Source organism: Dermacentor variabilis, chromosome 8, assembly GCF_050947875.1.
Source record: "Dermacentor variabilis isolate Ectoservices chromosome 8, ASM5094787v1, whole genome shotgun sequence".
In the NCBI taxonomy this organism is placed as follows: Eukaryota; Metazoa; Arthropoda; class Arachnida; order Ixodida; family Ixodidae; genus Dermacentor; species Dermacentor variabilis.
Window position 1 is genome coordinate 145,068,601 of NC_134575.1, and position 14,380 is coordinate 145,082,980.

The 14,380-nt window shown below is 49.7% G+C and overlaps 11 non-coding genes and 11 pseudogenes across 11 annotated transcripts; all 22 read right to left on the reverse strand.

Annotated features, from left to right (window-relative positions):
- Window positions 1-420: 420 nt before the first annotated feature.
- On the reverse strand, window positions 421-539 carry LOC142591902 (5S ribosomal RNA). The gene has a single exon (XR_012830625.1). It is a non-coding gene; the product is annotated as a 5S ribosomal RNA (ribosomal RNA).
- A 524-nt stretch (window positions 540-1,063) lies between these two features.
- Window positions 1,064-1,182, reverse strand: LOC142591867 (5S ribosomal RNA). The gene has a single exon (XR_012830592.1). It is a non-coding gene; the product is annotated as a 5S ribosomal RNA (ribosomal RNA).
- Window positions 1,183-1,709: 527 nt separating this feature from the next.
- On the reverse strand, window positions 1,710-1,828 carry LOC142592317 (5S ribosomal RNA; annotated as a pseudogene).
- A 525-nt stretch (window positions 1,829-2,353) lies between these two features.
- LOC142591974 (5S ribosomal RNA) lies at window positions 2,354-2,472 on the reverse strand (annotated as a pseudogene).
- Window positions 2,473-2,996: 524 nt separating this feature from the next.
- On the reverse strand, window positions 2,997-3,115 carry LOC142592190 (5S ribosomal RNA; annotated as a pseudogene).
- A 525-nt stretch (window positions 3,116-3,640) lies between these two features.
- LOC142591725 (5S ribosomal RNA) lies at window positions 3,641-3,759 on the reverse strand (annotated as a pseudogene).
- A 524-nt stretch (window positions 3,760-4,283) lies between these two features.
- LOC142591893 (5S ribosomal RNA) lies at window positions 4,284-4,402 on the reverse strand. Its single transcript, XR_012830616.1, has one exon. It is a non-coding gene; the product is annotated as a 5S ribosomal RNA (ribosomal RNA).
- A 525-nt stretch (window positions 4,403-4,927) lies between these two features.
- LOC142591684 (5S ribosomal RNA) lies at window positions 4,928-5,046 on the reverse strand (annotated as a pseudogene).
- Window positions 5,047-5,571: 525 nt separating this feature from the next.
- On the reverse strand, window positions 5,572-5,690 carry LOC142591703 (5S ribosomal RNA; annotated as a pseudogene).
- Window positions 5,691-6,215: 525 nt separating this feature from the next.
- Window positions 6,216-6,334, reverse strand: LOC142591903 (5S ribosomal RNA). Its single transcript, XR_012830626.1, has one exon. It is a non-coding gene; the product is annotated as a 5S ribosomal RNA (ribosomal RNA).
- Window positions 6,335-6,858: 524 nt separating this feature from the next.
- LOC142591868 (5S ribosomal RNA) lies at window positions 6,859-6,977 on the reverse strand. The gene has a single exon (XR_012830593.1). It is a non-coding gene; the product is annotated as a 5S ribosomal RNA (ribosomal RNA).
- A 525-nt stretch (window positions 6,978-7,502) lies between these two features.
- On the reverse strand, window positions 7,503-7,621 carry LOC142591685 (5S ribosomal RNA; annotated as a pseudogene).
- Window positions 7,622-8,146: 525 nt separating this feature from the next.
- Window positions 8,147-8,265, reverse strand: LOC142591723 (5S ribosomal RNA; annotated as a pseudogene).
- Window positions 8,266-8,790: 525 nt separating this feature from the next.
- Window positions 8,791-8,909, reverse strand: LOC142591904 (5S ribosomal RNA). The gene has a single exon (XR_012830627.1). It is a non-coding gene; the product is annotated as a 5S ribosomal RNA (ribosomal RNA).
- Window positions 8,910-9,433: 524 nt separating this feature from the next.
- Window positions 9,434-9,552, reverse strand: LOC142591869 (5S ribosomal RNA). The gene has a single exon (XR_012830594.1). It is a non-coding gene; the product is annotated as a 5S ribosomal RNA (ribosomal RNA).
- A 525-nt stretch (window positions 9,553-10,077) lies between these two features.
- Window positions 10,078-10,196, reverse strand: LOC142591686 (5S ribosomal RNA; annotated as a pseudogene).
- Window positions 10,197-10,721: 525 nt separating this feature from the next.
- LOC142591905 (5S ribosomal RNA) lies at window positions 10,722-10,840 on the reverse strand. Its single transcript, XR_012830628.1, has one exon. It is a non-coding gene; the product is annotated as a 5S ribosomal RNA (ribosomal RNA).
- Window positions 10,841-11,365: 525 nt separating this feature from the next.
- Window positions 11,366-11,484, reverse strand: LOC142591719 (5S ribosomal RNA; annotated as a pseudogene).
- Window positions 11,485-12,009: 525 nt separating this feature from the next.
- LOC142591906 (5S ribosomal RNA) lies at window positions 12,010-12,128 on the reverse strand. Its single transcript, XR_012830629.1, has one exon. It is a non-coding gene; the product is annotated as a 5S ribosomal RNA (ribosomal RNA).
- Window positions 12,129-12,652: 524 nt separating this feature from the next.
- LOC142591870 (5S ribosomal RNA) lies at window positions 12,653-12,771 on the reverse strand. Its single transcript, XR_012830595.1, has one exon. It is a non-coding gene; the product is annotated as a 5S ribosomal RNA (ribosomal RNA).
- Window positions 12,772-13,296: 525 nt separating this feature from the next.
- LOC142591687 (5S ribosomal RNA) lies at window positions 13,297-13,415 on the reverse strand (annotated as a pseudogene).
- Window positions 13,416-13,940: 525 nt separating this feature from the next.
- On the reverse strand, window positions 13,941-14,059 carry LOC142591907 (5S ribosomal RNA). The gene has a single exon (XR_012830630.1). It is a non-coding gene; the product is annotated as a 5S ribosomal RNA (ribosomal RNA).
- Window positions 14,060-14,380: the final 321 nt, after the last annotated feature.

Below are 14,380 nucleotides of genomic sequence, written 5' to 3' on the forward strand. Positions count from 1 at the left end.
ATACACGCACGCGTCGTGTACGTTGATCACTCCGTTTGTGGTTGTTCGCTGCATGCGTGCGTGCTAGTGCTCACAAAAACAAGAGGGCGAGCGCCACATTTTGCGCGCGTTGCAGCTCACAAGGAGCCACTTTATTGATGCGTTGTCATTGAGCTGTATGCGGGTGTGATAAGTAAGCGGTTAGAAGCTTGTGCGACTAAATTTTGCATCATTACGCATACCACTTACCACCGCCATCATTCCGCGTACAATATCGTGTGGTGGCCTGAATATTGTTGGTGTTACACTTCGGCGTTGGCTCTACCAGCAGGCTCCAGTTGAACGTAAGTTACAGTAAATGCAACCACCCACACGTTGTGCAAATGAAAAAAAAAAAACAAGACGTCACAGAAGCACGCAATAAAAAAGCAAAAAGAACGGTGCCATCAGCACTCGGTGTTCCCAGGTGGTCTCCCTCCCAAGTACTGACCGAGCCCAATGCTGCTTAGCTTCGGGGATCGGACGAGAACCGGCGTATTCAGCATGGTATGGCCGATGGAGAGAATGTGCTTTTTACGACTGCACCTGTATCGTGCTGCTATGTTGTGCAGTCGCCTAATGTATTGCTACAGTGTACAGCACGTACGCGGCAGTCTTTCCGTGAACAATACACGCACGCATCGTGTACGTTGATCACTCCGTTTGTGGTTGTTCGCTGCACGCGTGCGTGCTAGTGCTCACAAAAACAAGAGGGCGAGCGCCACATTTTGCGCGCGTTGCAGCTCACAAGGAGCCACTTTATTGATGCGTTGTCATTGAGCTGTATGCGGGTGTGATAAGTAAGCGGTTAGAAGCTTGTGCGACTAAATTTTGCATCATTACGCATACCACTTACCACCGTCATCATTCCGCGTACAATATCGTGTGGTGGCCTGAATATTGTTGGTGTTACACTTCGGCGTTGGCTCTACCAGCAGGCTCCAGTTGAACGTAAGTTACAGTAAATGCAACCACCCACACGTTGTGCAAATGAAAAAAAAACAAGACGTCACAGAAGCACGCAATAAAAAAGCGAAAAGAACGGTGCCATCAGCACTCGGTGTTCCCAGGTGGTCTCCCTCCCAAGTACTGACCGAGCCCAATGCTGCTTAGCTTCGGGGATCGGACGAGAACCGGCGTATTCAGCATGGTATGGCCGATGACCAGAATGTGCTGTTTACGACTGCACCTGTATCGTGCTGCTATGTTGTGCAGTCACCGAATGTATTGCTACAGCATACAGCACGTACGCGGCGGTCTTTCCGTGAACAATACACGCACGCGTCGTGTACGTTGATCACTCCGTTTGTGGTTGTTCGCTGCATGCGTGCGTGCTAGTGCTCACAAAAACAAGAGGGCGAGCGCCACATTTTACGCGCGTTGCAGCTCACAAGGTGCCACTTTATTGATGCGTTGTCATTGAGCTGTATGCGGGTGTGATAAGTAAGCGGTAGGAAGCTTGTGCGACTAAATTTTGCATCATTACGCATACCACTTACCACCGTCATCATTCCGCGTACAATATCGTGTGGTGGCCTGAATATTGTTGGTGTTACACTTCGGCGTTGGCTCTACCAGCAGGCTCCAGTTGAACGTAAGTTACAGTAAATGCAACCACCCACACGTTGTGCAAATGAAAAAAAAAAACAAGACGTCACAGAAGCACGCAATAAAAAAAGCAAAAATAACGGTGGCATCAGCACTCAGTGTTCCCAGGTTGTCTCCCTCCCAAGTACTGACCGAGCCCAATGCTGCTTAACTTCGGGGATCGGACGAGAACCGGCGTATTCAGCATGGTATGGCCAATGGCGAGAATTTGCTGTTTACGACTGCACCTGTATCGTGCTGCTATGTTGTGCAGTCGCCGAATGTATTGCTACAGCATACAGCACGTACGCGGCAGTCTTTCCGTGAACAATACACGCACGCGTCGTGTACGTTGATCACTCCGTTTGTGGTTGTTCGCTGCATGCGTGCGTGCTAGTGCTCACAAAAACAAGAGGGCGAGCGCCACATTTTGCGCGCGTTGCAGCATACAAGGTGCCACTTTATTGATGCGTTGTCATTGAGCCGTATGCTGGTGTGATAAGTAAGCGGTTAGAAGCTTGTGCGACTAAATTTTGCATCATTACGTATACCGCTCACCACCGTCATCATTCCGCGTACAATATCGTGTAGTGGCCTGAATATTGTTGGTGTTACACTTCGGCGTTGGCTCTACCAGCAGGCTCCAGTTGAACGTAAGTTACAGTAAATGCAACCACCCACACGTTGTGCAAATGAAAAAAAAAACAAGACGTCACAGAAGCACGCAATAAAAAAGCAAAAAGAACGGTGCCACCAGCACTCGGTGTTCCCAGGTGGTCTCCCTCCCAAGTACTGACCGAGCCCAATGCTGCTTAGCTTCGGGGATCGGACGAGAACCGGCGTATTCAGCATGGTATGGCCGATGGAGAGAATGTGCTGTTTACGACTGCACCTGTATCGTGCTGCTATGTTGTGCAGTCGCCGAATGTATTGCTACAGTGTACAGCACGTACGCGGCAGTCTTTCCGTGAACAATACACGCACGCATCGTGTACGTTGATCACTCCGTTTGTGGTTGTTCGCTGCATGCGTGCGTGCTAGTGCTCACAAAAACAAGAGGGCGAGCGCCACATTTTGCGCGCGTTGCAGCTCACAAGGAGCCACTTTATTGATGCGTTGTCATTGAGCTGTATGCGGGTGTGATAAGTAAGCGGTTAGAAGCTTGTGCGACTAAATTTTGCATCATTACGCATACCACTTACCACCGTCATCATTCCGCGTACAATATCGTGTGGTGGCCTGAATATTGTTGGTGTTACACTTCGGCGTAGGCTCTACCGGCAGGCTGCAGTTGAACGTAAGTTACAGTAAATGCAACCACCCACACGTTGTGCAAATGAAAAAAAAACAAGACGTCACAGAAGCACGCAATAAAAAAGCGAAAAGAACGGTGCCATCAGCACTCGGTGTTCCCAGGTGGTCTCCCTCCCAAGTACTGACGGAGCCCAATGCTGCTTAGCTTCGGGGATCTGACGAGAACCGGCGTATTCAGCATGGTATGGCCGATGACGAGAATGTGCTGTTTACGACTGCACCTGTATCGTGCTGCTATGTTGTGCAGTCACCGAATGTATTGCTACAGCATACAGCACGTACGCGGCAGTCTTTCCGTGAACAATACACGCACGCGTCGTGTATGTTGATCACTCCGTTTGTGGTTGTTCGCTGCATGCGTGCGTGCTAGTGCTCACAAAAACAAGAGGGCGAGCGCCACATTTTACGCGCGTTGCAGCTCACAAGGTGCCACTTTATTGATGCGTTGTCATTGAGCTGTATGCGGGTGTGATAAGTAAGCGGTTAGAAGCTTGTGCGACTAAATTTTGCATCATTACGCATACCACTTACCACCGTCATCATTCCGCGTACAATATCGTGTGGTGGCCTGAATATTGTTGGTGTTACACTTCGGCGTTGGCTCTACCAGCAGGCTCCAGTTGAACGTAAGTTACAGTAAATGCAACCACCCACACGTTGTGCAAATGAAAAAAAAACAAGACGTCACAGAAGCACGCAATAAAAAAAGCAAAAACAACGCTGGCATCAGCACTCAGTGGTCCCAGGTTGTCTCCCTCCCAAGTACTGACCGAGCCCAATGCTGCTTAGCTTCGGGGATCGGACGAGAACCGGCGTATTCAGCATGGTATGGCCAATGGCGAGAATGTGCTGTTTACGACTGCACCTGTATCGTGCTGCTATGTTGTGCAGTCGCCGAATGTATTGCTTCAGCATACAGCACGTACGCGGCAGTCTTTCCGTGAACAATACACGCACGCGTCGTGTACGTTGATCACTCCGTTTGTGGTTGTTCGCTACATGCGTGCGTGCTAGTGCTCACAAAAACAAGAGGGCGAGCGCCACATTTTGCGCGCGTTGCAGCATACAAGGTGCCACTTTATTGATGCGTTGTCATTGAGCTGTATCCTGGTGTGATAAGTAAGCGGTTAGAAGCTTGTGCGAGTAAATTTTGCATCATTACGCATACCACTTACCACCGTCATCATTCCGCGTACAATATCGTGTGGTGGCCTGAATATTGTTGGTGTTACACTTCGGCGTTGGCTCTACCAGCAGGCTGCAGTTGAACGTAAGTTACAGTAAATGGAACCACCCACACGTTGTGCAAATGAAAAAAAAACAAGACGTCACAGAAGCACGCAATAAAAAAGCGAAAAGAACGGTGCCATCAGCACTCGGTGTTCCCAGGTGGTCTCCCTCCCAAGTACTGACCGAGCCCAATGCTGCTTAGCTTCGGGGATCTGACGAGAACCGGCGTATTCAGCATGGTATGGCCGATGACGAGAATGTGCTGTTTACGACTGCACCTGTATCGTGCTGCTATGTTGTGCAGTCACCGAATGTATTGCTACAGCATACAGCACGTACGCGGCAGTCTTTCCGTGAACAATACACGCACGCGTCGTGTACGTTGATCACTCCGTTTGTGGTTGTTCGCTGCATGCGTGCGTGCTAGTGCTCACAAAAACAAGAGGGCGAGCGCCACATTTTACGCGCGTTGCAGCTCACAAGGTGCCACTTTATTGATGCGTTGTCATTGAGCTGTATGCGGGTGTGATAAGTAAGCGGTTAGAAGCTTGTGCGACTAAATTTTGCATCATTACGCCTACCACTTACCACCGTCATCATTCCGCGTACAATATCGTGTGGTGGCCTGAATATTGTTGGTGTTACACTTCGGCGTTGGCTCTACCAGCAGGCTCCAGTTGAACGTAAGTTACAGTAAATGCAACCACCCACACGTTGTGCAAATGAAAAAAAAACAAGACGTCACAGAAGCACGCAATAAAAAAAGCAAAAAGAACGCTGGCATCAGCACTCAGTGTTCCCAGGTTGTCTCCCTCCCAAGTACTGACCGAGCCCAATGCTGCTTAGCTTCGGGGATCGGACGAGAACCGGCGTATTCAGCATGGTATGGCCAATGGCGAGAATGTGCTGTTTACGACTGCACCTGTATCGTGCTGCTATGTTGTGCAGTCGCCGAATGTATTGCTTCAGCATACAGCACGTACGCGGCAGTCTTTCCGTGAACAATACACGCACGCGTCGTGTACGTTGATCACTCCGTTTGTGGTTGTTCGCTACATGCGTGCGTGCTAGTGCTCACAAAAACAAGAGGGCGAGCGCCACATTTTGCGCGCGTTGCAGCATACAAGGTGCCACTTTATTGATGCGTTGTCATTGAGCTGTATCCTGGTGTGATAAGTAAGCGGTTAGAAGCTTGTGCGACTAAATTTTGCATCATTACGTATACCGCTCACCACCGTCATCATTCCGCGTACAATATCGTGTGGTGGCCTGAATATTGTTGGTGTTACACTTCGGCGTTGGCTCTACCAGCAGGCTCCAGTTGAACGTAAGTTACAGTAAATGCAACCACCCACACGTTGTGCAAATGAAAAAAAAACAAGACGTCACAGAAGCACGCAATAAAAAAAGCAAAAAGAACGGTGGCATCAGCACTCAGTGTTCCCAGGTTGTCTCCCTCCCAAGTACTGACCGAGCCCAATGCTGCTTAGCTTCGGGGATCGGACGAGAACCGGCGTATTCTGCATGGTATGGCCGATGGCGAGAATGTGCTGTTTACGACTGCACCTGTATCGTGCTGCTATGTTGTGCAGTCGCCGAATGTATTGCTACAGCATACAGCACGTACGCGGCAGTCTTTACGTGAACAATACACGCACGCGTCGTGTACGTTGATCACTCCGTTTGTGGTTGTTCGCTGCATGCGTGCGTGCTAGTGCTCACAAAAACAAGAGGGCGAGCGCCACATTTTGCGCGCGTTGCAGCTCACAAGGAGCCACTTTATTGATGCGTTGTCATTGAGCTGTATGCGGGTGTGATAAGTAAGCGGTTAGAAGCTTGTGCGACTAAATTTTGCATCATTACGCATACCACTTACCACCGTCATCATTCCGCGTACAATATCGTGTGGTGGCCTGAATATTGTTGGTGTTACACTTCGGCGTTGGCTCTACCAGCAGGCTCCAGTTGAACGTAAGTTACAGTAAATGCAACCACCCACACGTTGTGCAAATGAAAAAAAAAACAAGACGTCACAGAAGCACGCAATAAAAAAGCAAAAAGAACGGTGCCATCAGCACTCGGTGTTCCCAGGTGGTCTCCCTCCCAAGTACTGACCGAGCCCAATGCTGCTTAGCTTCGGGGATCGGACGAGAACCGGCGTATTCAGCATGGTATGGCCGATGGAGAGAATGTGCTGTTTACGACTGCACCTGTATCGTGCTGCTATGTTGTGCAGTCGCCTAATGTATTGCTACAGTGTACAGCACGTACGCGGCAGTCTTTCCGTGAACAATACACGCACGCATCGTGTACGTTGATCACTCCGTTTGTGGTTGTTCGCTGCATGCGTGCGTGCTAGTGCTCACAAAAACAAGAGGGCGAGCGCCACATTTTGCGCGCGTTGCAGCTCACAAGGAGCCACTTTATTGATGCGTTGTCATTGAGCTGTATGCGGGTGTGATAAGTAAGCGGTTAGAAGCTTGTGCGACTAAATTTTGCATCATTACGCATATTACTTACCACCGTCATCATTCCGCGTACAATATCGTGTGGTGGCCTGAATATTGTTGGTGTTACACTTCGGCGTTGGCTCTACCAGCAGGCTCCAGTTGAACGTAAGTTACAGTAAATGCAACCACCCACACGTTGTGCAAATGAAAAAAAAACAAGACGTCACAGAAGCACGCAATAAAAAAGCGAAAAGAACGGTGCCATCAGCACTCGGTGTTCCCAGGTGGTCTCCCTCCCAAGTACTGACCGAGCCCAATGCTGCTTAGCTTCGGGGATCGGACGAGAACCGGCGTATTCAGCATGGTATGGCCGATGACGAGAATGTGCTGTTTACGACTGCACCTGTATCGTGCTGCTATGTTGTGCAGTCACCGAATGTATTGCTACAGCATACAGCACGTACGCGGCAGTCTTTCCGTGAACAATACACGCACGCGTCGTGTACGTTGATCACTCCGTTTGTGGTTGTTCGCTGCATGCGTGCGTGCTAGTGCTCACAAAAACAAGAGGGCGAGCGCCACATTTTACGCGCGTTGCAGCTCACAAGGTGCCACTTTATTGATGCGTTGTCATTGAGCTGTATGCGGGTGTGATAAGTAAGCGGTTAGAAGCTTGTGCGACTAAATTTTGCATCATTACGCATACCACTTACCACCGTCATCATTCCGCGTACAATATCGTGTGGTGGCCTGAATATTGTTGGTGTTACACTTCGGCGTTGGCTCTACCAGCAGGCTCCAGTTGAACGTAAGTTACAGTAAATGCAACCACCCACACGTTGTGCAAATGAAAAAAAAACAAGACGTCACAGAAGCACGCAATAAAAAAAGCAAAAAGAACGCTGGCATCAGCACTCAGTGTTCCCAGGTTGTCTCCCTCCCAAGTACTGACCGAGCCCAATGCTGCTTAGCTTCGGGGATCGGACGAGAACCGGCGTATTCAGCATGGTATGGCCAATGGCGAGAATGTGCTGTTTACGACTGCACCTGTATCGTGCTGCTATGTTGTGCAGTCGCCGAATGTATTGCTTCAGCATACAGCACGTACGCGGCAGTCTTTCCGTGAACAATACACGCACGCGTCGTGTACGTTGATCACTCCGTTTGTGGTTGTTCGCTACATGCGTGCGTGCTAGTGCTCACAAAAACAAGAGGGCGAGCGCCACATTTTGCGCGCGTTGCAGCATACAAGGTGCCACTTTATTGATGCGTTGTCATTGAGCTGTATCCTGGTGTGATAAGTAAGCGGTTAGAAGCTTGTGCGACTAAATTTTGCATCATTACGTATACCGCTCACCACCGTCATCATTCCGCGTACAATATCGTGTGGTGGCCTGAATATTGTTGGTGTTACACTTCGGCGTTGGCTCTACCAGCAGGCTCCAGTTGAACGTAAGTTACAGTAAATGCAACCACCCACACGTTGTGCAAATGAAAAAAAAACAAGACGTCACAGAAGCACGCAATAAAAAAAGCAAAAAGAACGGTGGCATCAGCACTCAGTGTTCCGAGGTTGTCTCCCTCCCAAGTACTGACCGAGCCCAATGCTGCTTAGCTTCGGGGATCGGACGAGAACCGGCGTATTCTGCATGGTATGGCCGATGGCGAGAATGTGCTGTTTACGACTGCACCTGTATCGTGCTGCTATGTTGTGCAGTCGCCGAATGTATTGCTACAGCATACAGCACGTACGCGGCAGTCTTTACGTGAACAATACACGCACGCGTCGTGTACGTTGATCACTCCGTTTGTGGTTGTTCGCTGCATGCGTGCGTGCTAGTGCTCACAAAAACAAGAGGGCGAGCGCCACATTTTGCGCGCGTTGCAGCTCACAAGGAGCCACTTTATTGATGCGTTGTCATTGAGCTGTATGCGGGTGTGATAAGTAAGCGGTTAGAAGCTTGTGCGACTAAATTTTGCATCATTACGCATACCACTTACCACCGTCATCATTCCGCGTACAATATCGTGTGGTGGCCTGAATATTGTTGGTGTTACACTTCGGCGTTGGCTCTACCAGCAGGCTCCAGTTGAACGTAAGTTACAGTAAATGCAACCACCCACACGTTGTGCAAATGAAAAAAAAAACAAGACGTCACAGAAGCACGCAATAAAAAAGCAAAAAGAACGGTGCCATCAGCACTCGGTGTTCCCAGGTGGTCTCCCTCCCAAGTACTGACCGAGCCCAATGCTGCTTAGCTTCGGGGATCGGACGAGAACCGGCGTATTCAGCATGGTATGGCCGATGGAGAGAATGTGCTGTTTACGACTGCACCTGTATCGTGCTGCTATGTTGTGCAGTCGCCTAATGTATTGCTACAGTGTACAGCACGTACGCGGCAGTCTTTCCGTGAACAATACACGCACGCATCGTGTACGTTGATCACTCCGTTTGTGGTTGTTCGCTGCATGCGTGCGTGCTAGTGCTCACAAAAACAAGAGGGCGAGCGCCACATTTTGCGCGCGTTGCAGCTCACAAGGAGCCACTTTATTGATGCGTTGTCATTGAGCTGTATGCGGGTGTGATAAGTAAGCGGTTAGAAGCTTGTGCGACTAAATTTTGCATCATTACGCATATTACTTACCACCGTCATCATTCCGCGTACAATATCGTGTGGTGGCCTGAATATTGTTGGTGTTACACTTCGGCGTTGGCTCTACCAGCAGGCTCCAGTTGAACGTAAGTTACAGTAAATGCAACCACCCACACGTTGTGCAAATGAAAAAAAAACAAGACGTCACAGAAGCACGCAATAAAAAAGCGAAAAGAACGGTGCCATCAGCACTCGGTGTTCCCAGGTGGTCTCCCTCCCAAGTACTGACCGAGCCCAATGCTGCTTAGCTTCGGGGATCGGACGAGAACCGGCGTATTCAGCATGGTATGGCCGATGACGAGAATGTGCTGTTTACGACTGCACCTGTATCGTGCTGCTATGTTGTGCAGTCACCGAATGTATTGCTACAGCATACAGCACGTACGCGGCAGTCTTTCCGTGAACAATACACGCACGCGTCGTGTACGTTGATCACTCCGTTTGTGGTTGTTCGCTGCATGCGTGCGTGCTAGTGCTCACAAAAACAAGAGGGCGAGCGCCACATTTTACGCGCGTTGCAGCTCACAAGGTGCCACTTTATTGATGCGTTGTCATTGAGCTGTATGCGGGTGTGATAAGTAAGCGGTTAGAAGCTTGTGCGACTAAATTTTGCATCATTACGCATACCACTTACCACCGTCATCATTCCGCGTACAATATCGTGTGGTGGCCTGAATATTGTTGGTGTTACACTTCGGCGTTGGCTCTACCAGCAGGCTCCAGTTGAACGTAAGTTACAGTAAATGCAACCACCCACACGTTGTGCAAATGAAAAAAAAACAAGACGTCACAGAAGCACGCAATAAAAAAAGCAAAAAGAACGCTGGCATCAGCACTCAGTGTTCCCAGGTTGTCTCCCTCCCAAGTACTGACCGAGCCCAATGCTGCTTAGCTTCGGGGATCGGACGAGAACCGGCGTATTCAGCATGGTATGGCCAATGGCGAGAATGTGCTGTTTACGACTGCACCTGTATCGTGCTGCTATGTTGTGCAGTCGCCGAATGTATTGCTTCAGCATACAGCACGTACGCGGCAGTCTTTCCGTGAACAATACACGCACGCGTCGTGTACGTTGATCACTCCGTTTGTGGTTGTTCGCTACATGCGTGCGTGCTAGTGCTCACAAAAACAAGAGGGCGAGCGCCACATTTTGCGCGCGTTGCAGCTCACAAGGTGCCACTTTATTGATGCGTTGTCATTGAGCTGTATGCGGGTGTGATAAGTAAGCGGTTAGAAGCTTGTGCGACTAAATTTTGCATCATTACGCATACCACTTACCACCGTCATCATTCCGCGTACAATATCGTGTGGTGGCCTGAATATTGTTGGTGTTACACTTCGGCGTTGGCTCTACCAGCAGGCTCCAGTTGAACGTAAGTTACAGTAAATGCAACCACCCACACGTTGTGCAAATGAAAAAAAAAACAAGACGTCACAGAAGCACGCAATAAAAAAGCAAAAAGAACGGTGCCATCAGCACTCGGTGTTCCCAGGTGGTCTCCCTCCCAAGTACTGACCGAGCCCAATGCTGCTTAGCTTCGGGGATCGGACGAGAACCGGCGTATTCAGCATGGTATGGCCGATGGAGAGAATGTGCTGTTTACGACTGCACCTGTATCGTGCTGCTATGTTGTGCAGTCGCCGAATGTATTGCTACAGTGTACAGCACGTACGCGGCAGTCTTTCCGTGAACAATACACGCACGCATCGTGTACGTTGATCACTCCGTTTGTGGTTGTTCGCTGCATGCGTGCGTGCTAGTGCTCACAAAAACAAGAGGGCGAGCGCCACATTTTGCGCGCGTTGCAGCTCACAAGGAGCCACTTTATTGATGCGTTGTCATTGAGCTGTATGCGGGTGTGATAAGTAAGCGGTTAGAAGCTTGTGCGACTAAATTTTGCATCATTACGCATACCACTTACCACCGTCATCATTCCGCGTACAATATCGTGTGGTGGCCTGAATATTGTTGGTGTTACACTTCGGCGTTGGCTCTACCAGCAGGCTCCAGTTGAACGTAAGTTACAGTAAATGCAACCACCCACACGTTGTGCAAATGAAAAAAAAACAAGACGTCACAGAAGCACGCAATAAAAAAAGCAAAAAGAACGGTGGCATCAGCACTCAGTGTTCCCAGGTTGTCTCCCTCCCAAGTACTGACCGAGCCCAATGCTGCTTAGCTTTGGGGATCGGACGAGAACCGGCGTATTCTGCATGGTATGGCCGATGGCGAGAATGTGCTGTTTACGACTGCACCTGTATCGTGCTGCTATGTTGTGCAGTCGCCGAATGTATTGCTACAGCATACAGCACGTACGCGGCAGTCTTTCCGTGAACAATACACGCACGCGTCGTGTACGTTGATCACTCCGTTTGTGGTTGTTCGCTGCATGCGTGCGTGCTAGTGCTCACAAAAACAAGAGGGCGAGCGCCACATTTTGCGCGCGTTGCAGCTCACAAGGAGCCACTTTATTGATGCGTTGTCATTGAGCTGTATGCGGGTGTGATAAGTAAGCGGTTAGAAGCTTGTGCGACTAAATTTTGCATCATTACGCATACCACTTACCACCGTCATCATTCCGCGTACAATATCGTGTGGTGGCCTGAATATTGTTGGTGTTACACTTCGGCGTTGGCTCTACCAGCAGGCTCCAGTTGAACGTAAGTTACAGTAAATGCAACCACCCACACGTTGTGCAAATGAAAAAAAAAACAAGACGTCACAGAAGCACGCAATAAAAAAGCAAAAAGAACGGTGCCATCAGCACTCGGTGTTCCCAGGTGGTCTCCCTCCCAAGTACTGACCGAGCCCAATGCTGCTTAGCTTCGGGGATCGGACGAGAACCGGCGTATTCAGCATGGTATGGCCGATGGAGAGAATGTGCTGTTTACGACTGCATCTGTATCGTGCTGCTATGTTGTGCAGTCGCCGAATGTATTGCTACAGTGTACAGCACGTACGCGGCAGTCTTTCCGTGAACAATACACGCACGCATCGTGTACGTTGATCACTCCGTTTGTGGTTGTTCGCTGCATGCGTGCGTGCTAGTGCTCACAAAAACAAGAGGGCGAGCGCCACATTTTGCGCGCGTTGCAGCTCACAAGGAGCCACTTTATTGATGCGTTGTCATTGAGCTGTATGCGGGTGTGATAAGTAAGCGGTTAGAAGCTTGTGCGACTAAATTTTGCATCATTACGCATATTACTTACCACCGTCATCATTCCGCGTACAATATCGTGTGGTGGCCTGAATATTGTTGGTGTTACACTTCGGCGTTGGCTCTACCAGCAGGCTCCAGTTGAACGTAAGTTACAGTAAATGCAACCACCCACACGTTGTGCAAATGAAAAAAAAACAAGACGTCACAGAAGCACGCAATAAAAAAGCGAAAAGAACGGTGCCATCAGCACTCGGTGTTCCCAGGTGGTCTCCCTCCCAAGTACTGACCGAGCCCAATGCTGCTTAGCTTCGGGGATCGGACGAGAACCGGCGTATTCAGCATGGTATGGCCGATGACGAGAATGTGCTGTTTACGACTGCACCTGTATCGTGCTGCTATGTTGTGCAGTCACCGAATGTATTGCTACAGCATACAGCACGTACGCGGCAGTCTTTCCGTGAACAATACACGCACGCGTCGTGTACGTTGATCACTCCGTTTGTGGTTGTTCGCTGCATGCGTGCGTGCTAGTGCTCACAAAAACAAGAGGGCGAGCGCCACATTTTACGCGCGTTGCAGCTCACAAGGTGCCACTTTATTGATGCGTTGTCATTGAGCTGTATGCGGGTGTGATAAGTAAGCGGTTAGAAGCTTGTGCGACTAAATTTTGCATCATTACGCATACCACTTACCACCGTCATCATTCCGCGTACAATATCGTGTGGTGGCCTGAATATTGTTGGTGTTACACTTCGGCGTTGGCTCTACCAGCAGGCTCCAGTTGAACGTAAGTTACAGTAAATGCAACCACCCACACGTTGTGCAAATGAAAAAAAAACAAGACGTCACAGAAGCACGCAATAAAAAAAGCAAAAAGAACGCTGGCATCAGCACTCAGTGTTCCCAGGTTGTCTCCCTCCCAAGTACTGACCGAGCCCAATGCTGCTTAGCTTCGGGGATCGGACGAGAACCGGCGTATTCAGCATGGTATGGCCAATGGCGAGAATGTGCTGTTTACGACTGCACCTGTATCGTGCTGCTATGTTGTGCAGTCGCCGAATGTATTGCTTCAGCATACAGCACGTACGCGGCAGTCTTTCCGTGAACAATACACGCACGCGTCGTGTACGTTGATCACTCCGTTTGTGGTTGTTCGCTACATGCGTGCGTGCTAGTGCTCACAAAAACAAGAGGGCGAGCGCCACATTTTGCGCGCGTTGCAGCTCACAAGGTGCCACTTTATTGATGCGTTGTCATTGAGCTGTATGCGGGTGTGATAAGTAAGCGGTTAGAAGCTTGTGCGACTAAATTTTGCATCATTACGCATACCACTTACCACCGTCATCATTCCGCGTACAATATCGTGTGGTGGCCTGAATATTGTTGGTGTTACACTTCGGCGTTGGCTCTACCAGCAGGCTCCAGTTGAACGTAAGTTACAGTAAATGCAACCACCCACACGTTGTGCAAATGAAAAAAAAAACAAGACGTCACAGAAGCACGCAATAAAAAAGCAAAAAGAACGGTGCCATCAGCACTCGGTGTTCCCAGGTGGTCTCCCTCCCAAGTACTGACCGAGCCCAATGCTGCTTAGCTTCGGGGATCGGACGAGAACCGGCGTATTCAGCATGGTATGGCCGATGGAGAGAATGTGCTGTTTACGACTGCACCTGTATCGTGCTGCTATGTTGTGCAGTCGCCGAATGTATTGCTACAGTGTACAGCACGTACGCGGCAGTCTTTCCGTGAACAATACACGCACGCATCGTGTACGTTGATCACTCCGTTTGTGGTTGTTCGCTGCATGCGTGCGTGCTAGTGCTCACAAAAACAAGAGGGCGAGCGCCACATTTTGCGCGCGTTGCAGCTCACAAGGAGCCACTTTATTGATGCGTTGTCATTGAGCTGTATGCGGGTGTGATAAGTAAGCGGTTAGAAGCTTGTGCGACTAAATTTTGCATCATTA